General features: G+C 45.1%; 1 long non-coding RNA gene across 1 annotated transcript; it reads right to left on the bottom strand.

Annotated features, from left to right (window-relative positions):
• Positions 1-535: 535 nt before the first annotated feature.
• On the bottom strand, positions 536-7787 carry LOC116888775. Its single transcript, XR_004386340.1, has 3 exons — positions 7603-7787; positions 1085-1192; positions 536-826 (listed from the first exon to the last, which is right to left on the bottom strand). It is a non-coding gene; the product is annotated as an uncharacterized LOC116888775 (long non-coding RNA).
• Between the last annotated feature and the right edge of the window lie 102 nt (positions 7788-7889).

Genomic DNA, 7889 nt, shown 5'->3' with positions numbered 1-7889 from the left:
CACTGGTAGAGCGCTTGCCTAGCAAGGGCAAGGCCCTGGGTTCGGGTCCCCAGCTCAAAAAAAAAAAAAAAATTGTTTCATTTGTTTACATTCCAAATGTTGCCCCTCTTTCCTGGTCCCCCTTCCAAGAGTTCTTCATACCATTACCTTCCCTTTCCTCATGTAGGTGCCTCCCACCTCACCCCCCACCTTCCCGAAGGGTGACAGAGGATAGAAATATTGGGAATCAGCGTTAAGTTCAGGGTTTCAGTGGATGAATATGAAGAATTCTGGAGATGGGTGGTTGTGGTTGTGGTTGTGGTGGCGGTGGCGGTGGCGGTGGCGGTGGCAGTGGCGGTGGAACAATTGTGACTGTGCTGCACACCTGGAGTTCAAGCGGAAGCTGTTGGATCATGAACTCATGGGTGATCCAAGGAGCTATCTCAGAAACAGTGAAGTTTGGCTTGCAGCTCAATTATGAGTACTCCGCTAGTATTCAAAGCTCTGGGTTCCATCCCTAACATGAAAAAAAAAATACATCGTGCTCAGTGAAAGAGAAATATATATAAGAGACCATAGATTCTGAGTCCATATTAGTGTGGGTTCTCTAAAGGAAAAGAAGTGAGAGGATGACTAGCTATAACAAAAGAGGAGTTATTACATTGGCTTCTATGATATGGACTGGGTGGTGACCAGCACACTGGAAGCTGAGAACCTACTTCTGTCCGTGAGTTTGGATGCCTTGCAGTCCCAGGTGGCGCTGAAGTCCTGGAGATTCTGAAGAGCCACTGGTCTTCCATCTGCTGAAGAAGCTGGGTTCTGATGACATGGAGGGTCGGAAGAGCAGCTGCAGGAAAGTCCCAGTCACCACCAACAAAGGACTGTCTTTCTCAGACCTCTTTATACCTGGCCTGCCCCACAGGTTACTGCCCACTGTGGGAGAGACCCTTCCCCACAAACAATACTTCCAGGAATCTCCCTCAGAGGATTAGCTCTTATTTGAGTCAAGATCAATCACGGCAAAAAAACAAGATTGAGGCTCACATCCCTCTTATATAAATTACCCAGAATAAACAAACTCAGCACCTGGCTTGGTGACACATACCTTTAATCCCAGCACTTGAGAAGCCGAGGCAGGATGATCTCTGTGAACTTGAGGCTAGCTTGATCCACATAGTGAGTTCCAGGACAGTCAACAATACATAGTGAGACCCTGTCTCCAAAACAGAGAATAAACAAGTTTATGGATAGTAAAAAATTAGTGGTCGCAAAGTGTTGCCAGTAGGAGATGGGAATTGATTACTAATGGTCATGAAGTTTCTTTTTCAAGTAATTGAAATGTCCTAAAATTAGATTGTGGTGAATTTGGGTTTTTTTCGTTTATACTTTGGAGTGAGGGCAGTAGACATACTAGGCAAGTGAACTACCTCTTCAGCTCTGTCCTCCTCACCTCTTTTTAAAACCATTTTTGTTTTATTTTGGTTTTTCAAGACAGGGTTTCTTTGTGTAGCTTCAGCTGTCCTGGAACTCACTCTGTAGGCCTCAAACTCACAGAGATCCACCTGTCACTGCCTCCTGAGTGCTGGGATTAAAGGCATGTGCCACCATGTCCTCTCTCTCTCTCTCTCTCTCTCTCTCTCTCTCTCTCTCTCTGTCTGTCTGTCTGTCTGTCTGTCTGTCTGTCTGTCTGTCTCTCTCTCTCTCTTTCTTTTAAAGATTTATTTATTTTTATTTTCTGGGTATGGGTGTTTTGCCTGCATAACCTGTTATGGTCTGCCTCCCCCACCCACAGCATAGCTGTAGTCATTTTGTTCCATGCCTGCCAGCTATTTCATATTGCTGCTGTAACATGATTAGTCATTGACACAGAGAAGTGATTTGGCTCAGAGCAAGAACATGCTGACCACATACCCTGTATGTTCTGAACGTTCTGTATGAGGCTTGCTAATCTTAAGAAATTCCACAAAGCTTTACCTAGGACCCATCAAATCCAAGGTTATGTCTAAAATCTCTCGAGTCGGGCTGGAGAGATGGCTCAGTGGTTAAGAGCACTGATCGCTCTTCCAGAGGTCCTGAGTGGAAGCTGATGGCTCAAAACCATCTGTAATAAGATCCAATGCCCTCTTCTGGTGTGTCTGAAGACAGCTACAGTGTACTCATATATAGTAAATAAATCTTTAAAAAAAAATCTCTTGAGTCAGAACTGATCACCAGGCAGCAATTCCAGGCTTTTTCCTTTCTATGCTGACAAAAAAAAAAAAAAAGATATCTGTCATTGTAGTTCAGATAATTCTGAGCTATGTCCATGGCCTGACCAGTGTTCAATAAACTATTCTTGCTTAACAGAGATCAGGGTTCATATGTTTTGTGTGGTAATTCCTGAGTCCCAACATACACCATATGCATGCAGTGCCCGGGGAGGTCAGGTGAGGGCATTGGATTCTGGAGAACTGGAGTTTCAGGTAGCTGTTCGCTGCCGTGTGGTTGCTGGAACCTGGATCTTCAGTAAGAGCAGCCAATGCTCTTAACTGCTGAGCATCTCTCCAGCCCCTCAATTTAGTTCTTTTAAAAAGTGGGGGGGGGATTAAAAACAGACAGAAAAGAAGAACAAATGGCCCAGAGAGGTGTCTCATGAATTAAGAGAACAATACTGGTCTTCCAAAGGACCTGAATTGAATGGTTTCCACCGCCTCATTATAGGGAGGCTCATAGCCTCTAGCAGCTCCAGGGGACCTGACACCCTCTCTTGGCCCCTGAGGGGAGTAATACATATTTGACTGACATATGAGTAAACGTGTATTTGAACATTTTTTGTTTTGGCTTTCTGAGACAAGGTTTCTGTGTATAGCCCTGGCTCTCCTAGAGCTAGGTCTGTAGTCTAGGCTGGCCTTGAACTCACAGAGATCCACTTGCCCTCTGCCTTCTGAGTGTTGCAATCAAAGGTGTGTGCCACCATGCCAAGCAACTTTTTTCTTTTAATGTGGAAAAACAAGCTAGGCAATGGTAGCACGTCTCTGTAGTCCCAGCTACTTGGGAAGCCAAGGAAAGAAAATAGGTCGTGAGAAGCTAAATGCCTTTAAGTTCAGACTCCATTTTAGAGAACCTGACCTAAGTTTGAACTCAGGTAAACTAACAGGCCAGTGCCTAGCATTAGTTTCCAAGTCGTCCCTCCAGCAAAACCCAAACCTAGCTCCAGTCTCTAGGTTCACCCCCAACAAGACCAGAGCCTCCAGGTTATTCCCCCAACAGATCTGTATCCCCAGGTTACAAGCCCACCCTGTGCTTAACGACCACCAATGCAGAGGGAAATAGAAATTAAGTTTATGATATGACTCCCAGCACCAGCCATTTATGTTAAAGGCCATGGTTAAAGGCCATTAGGTGCTTAAACACACACACTCCTGATTGTGGATTTCTATAAAGCCTTGCCCCGATAGAAATTTGGGGCTCTCCACCACCAAAATTGTCCTATGTGATGGTGGTGCTTTGGAGGGCCTGAGCTAGCTCGAATAGAATAAAGACCCTACTGTGAGTTGTACCAGATTAGCTCCTGTCTGTTTTTGGGGGGAATCATTAACCCTTCCATGGCACTACACTTGAACCTAGGAATTTGGGGTCAACCTAGCAAGATCTTATCTCTAAAAAATAAGTAAATACTAGTTTTAACTTGTCAATTAAAATAAGTTTATGAGTGCTATTCAGAAAAGCCATAAAATCCCAGCCATTCCATGTAAAAGAAAGCCATTATAAACTGGGTGCTCATGGCACAACGCCTTCAGTCCTTGCACTAGGCAAGCAGAAGCAAGCAGATCTCTGTGAATTTGAGGCTACAGAACAAGTTCCAGAACAGCCAGGGCTACACAGAGAAATCCTGTCTTGGGGGAAAAAAAGCCCTCTTATCTCATGGCCACCATCAGATTAGACATTGCCTCAGGCAAGAATCACCAGTGGAAACGAAATCTGAGTGTCTACTCTGGGGTTGAGAAACAATTACATAATCTCCAGTGTCTCCTAATAGTTGGAGATAGCCTAGGCAAGATAAGGAAGTCCTGTCTCAAAAGAAAATCTCCCAGTAAGGTACTAGATACAGGGAAAAGTTCAAGTGACAAGGAGAAACCTGGGCGATACTGTCTTAATCAACTAGCAAAGCAAATACCGACAGTATTGAGAGAAATCAGTATCGTGTGCCTCCTGATAACTGAGCGCACAGCATCCCTTTTGTGAAATTCTTATCCTAAATACATAATGCAAATCTAATCATATCAGATAAGTCCACAATGAAGAACATTCCTCCCATGAACTGACCTGTGTCCTTCATAAACATCCAGACAAACAAAAACAAAACAAATGGGAAAACTCGTCAAGATCCTAAAAGATAAGAAAACACTGAGGCTAGCCAGGCAGTGGTGGTACACGATTTTAGTCCCAGCATTTGGGAGGCAGAGGCAAAGAGAATCTTCCAGGACAGCCAAGACTACGCAGGAGAAACCCCTGCCTCAAAAACGAAGTGAAATAAAAATAAAATAAAACGGAGACAGAAACCAAAATAAAACCATAGTAAAAGATAGCTCATGACCTAGGGCTTCCTTTTTCTGATTCAAGTTTTGGGTGGGCAGGCAAGAGGGACCATAAGTTCAATACGTTTATTCTCAGCTATATATTGAGTCAGACTGGAATACAAGAAATCCTGTTTAAGAAAAATGGGCGGTAGGGGTATCGGGAATGCTGTAGAAATGGCTTATAGGGGGCTGGGGATTTAGCTCAGCGGTAGAGCACTTGCCTAGCAAGCGCAAGGCCCTGGGTTCGGTCCCCAGCTCCGAAAAAAAAAATAAAAAATAAAAATAAAAAAAATAAGAAATGGCTTATAGGCTAAAGACACTTGTTGCCAAGACTGATGATCTGCGTTCATTCCCCAGGACCTACATATTGGAAGGGGAAAACTAACTCCAGCAAGTTGGTTTATGACGTCTGTATATTTGTCATGGCATGTGTGGGTCCATCCTCCCCCTCGATAAAATTTTTAATAAATGAAAATAAAAGGGAGGTTGGAGACATAAGTCAGCTGTTAAGAGCACTGGCTGTTCTTCCAGAGGACCCGGGTTCATTTCCCAGCATCCATATAGCAGCTCAGCTCACAGCCCACTGGAACTCCAGTCCCAGAGAATCCAAAGCATTCTTCTGACCTGACCTGCTTGGGCACTGAGCACACCTGCAACACGCAGACACATATGAAGGCAAAACACCCATACACATAAAAGGTAATACATTTATATACAAATAAAATGGAACTGGGTGCAGTGGGGCATACCTTTAATTCCCAGGCAGAGGCAGGCAGATCTCTGTGAGTTTAGGACCACCCTGTTCTACACAGAAAGAACAGCCTGAGGTAAATAGTAATACACTGCCTCAAAACACATAACTGAATAAAAGGGGCCGGGCATGGCGGTGCTCACCTTTAACCCCAAAATTCAGGAAACAGGAGCAGATGAATCCCTGAGAACTCAAACCAGCCAGGGCTAGTGAGACTCTGTCCCCCATCTCCCCCAAAAGGCACATGAATCTAGTTAAGATGTACAGACTTTGAAGTACAGGATAGATAGATAGATAGATAGATAGATAGATAGATAGATAGATGATAGATAGTTATATGCCTATGAATTACCTTTTTGTTTCACTATCCATTGTCTGGTCTATCTTAGTTTTTCTTTTCTTGTTGATTTGTACATGTTCTTTATATGGCCCCAAATATGAATATTAATTCTTTTTGTGCCAGGGTCTCATTATGTAGCCCCGAAAAGTCTGGAACTCACTATGTAGACCAGCCTAACCTGAAACTCAATATGCGACCAGGTTGGCCTCACAGAGTTTACCTGAGCCTTCTTAGTGATGAGATCCAAGGCGTGTGCAGACACACCAGCTGTATTCTACTGTTATTTAGATTTATTTTATGTATGAATACATACCACAAGAGTACCTGGGAGTTACAGATGGTGGTATGCCACCATAGGAATTCTGGGAATCAAACCTAGGTCCTCTGTAAGAGTAGCAAGTACTCTTAACCATTGAGACATCCCAGCCCTGTATTGTACTTTAGAGAAAAGGACGCTGTATTTGTGCGTCTAGCTGATGTGAATATTTATGTATATATACATATATACATACCCACGGTGTTAACTATTTTTTTCTTTTGTAAATGTGACTATTAATTTACTTCATTTGAATACATGTTTTAAAAAGAGTTCAGCAGCTGGCCATTTGCCTAGAAAGCACAAGGCCATAGGACAGCAGGGTCAGAGACAAGCAGTTTCCCCAAACCAAGAATTGCTAATCCCGCCTTTTTGTTTAACCGAAAGGGACACCGCCCAGAGTGAATGGGCACAACTTCCTTAACTCCATACAGTCAGGCATTAATCTTATTAGAACCTGTTTTCCTTAGCTCCTGGGGTCAGGATGAGGTCAAGATTGACCTGGGTGTGTTTCTCCATTCACATTCACATTTAGAGCTAAGCCCCTTAATGCCCTATAAGTGCGCCTTAGGGGAAATGGGCTCTTCTCAGGAGTTGAAGAAGAGCCTAGGAATAGAATTGAATGCCCACGACGGCAACTTGGATAACGTAGAGAACCATGCAGCATAAACCCCTTTGTGTTGTTATGCAGAAACCAAAACAGATCTTTATCAGGTTTTTTTGGGGGTTTTTTTTTTTGCGCTCAGTCTTAGCCCGGTTCTAATTTACGGAGACACTTATATCAGCTAAGGTTGCCTTCTTGACAGGGTCCATTCAATTAGGGAATTAAGCAAGCAAAATCAGTTAAAGATAAACCAAATGCCTACTGCTAACCCTCAGGGGGTCGATAAGGCACCTAGTGAGTGTTCCTAGGTGACAAAGTCATTAAGGACAAAAGCTTCGATCTGTTCCCTGGGGCTAAGGAAGATTGGAAATTCCTTCGGATTCCTCAAGAGATAGGAAAGGAGGAACCGTGGCTTATTTTTCCAGTGGTGACTTAGGGTCACACCAGTATCTATACAAGAGGGACCATTTGGCAGAAAGGGGGCTAGCCTCCTCCCTCTCCTTATCTTTTCCATTTTGGTTCTTAAGGATTATAAAATAATCATTAGGAAGTGTTTTCTTGAAAGTTGAGAAATTCTTGCGCCCCGAACGTTCCAGAGCGGGAATGGCAAGTGGCCTGAAAAGGGCACCGGTGAACCTTCTGTGCGCCAACGTGCTCCAGCGCCCCGCGCCCCTCAACCCTGCTGCTCCTCCTCGCGATGCTCGGGCTCACTCCTCCTGGTCCCCGCCCTGCCCTCCTGCTTTCCGATTGGAGTGGGAACCAACTGCTAGCCTGCCCCAGGATTTAGAAGGGCCTGCCTGGCCGCGCCGCCCCTGGGGGAGCCACTGCTGGTCCTGGCCCAGGCCTGCGGGGAGGCTGCCCGGAGGAGGTGGCGGTGGTGCAGTGCGCCCCTGACCCCCAGGACCACGGCTTTCTGCCAGGTAGGTCTCCAGTAGTGTGCGCGGTTCCCTGTTCCTATCCTTAAGCTGGCCTCTGGGGGGATCACCCCTTGTCCTGGGACCTCGTCCCGCATCACCTATAGGACTCCCTCCCAGCTATGTCCCCTGCCAGCACCTCCACTTAACTGCAGTCCCCCGACCAAGGCAAGGCTTTGTTGGCGGCTTTTTGCTGAGTGGGATGAGATGAAGCTCACGGAGGATACATCCATACAAGGAGAGATGCACACGGCCCCTAAGTGTCAGACTCCCCTTTCTGCACTCCACATTAAGTGACTACCTTGAAAACCAAGGAGCCCACTTCCTTCCGCCCCATTTGATATATAGGTCTATAATGCATATCATTTTATCATCATTGAACCGGAGTGTTCACAGCAGTCAAGATACACAAGGTCCTTCATTCCC

This window comes from Rattus rattus, chromosome X (assembly GCF_011064425.1).
Source record: "Rattus rattus isolate New Zealand chromosome X, Rrattus_CSIRO_v1, whole genome shotgun sequence".
NCBI classification, from domain to species: domain Eukaryota; kingdom Metazoa; phylum Chordata; class Mammalia; order Rodentia; family Muridae; genus Rattus; species Rattus rattus.
The sequence above is the reverse complement of the archived record's forward strand: the minus strand, read 5'-3'. Positions and strand labels throughout refer to the sequence as shown.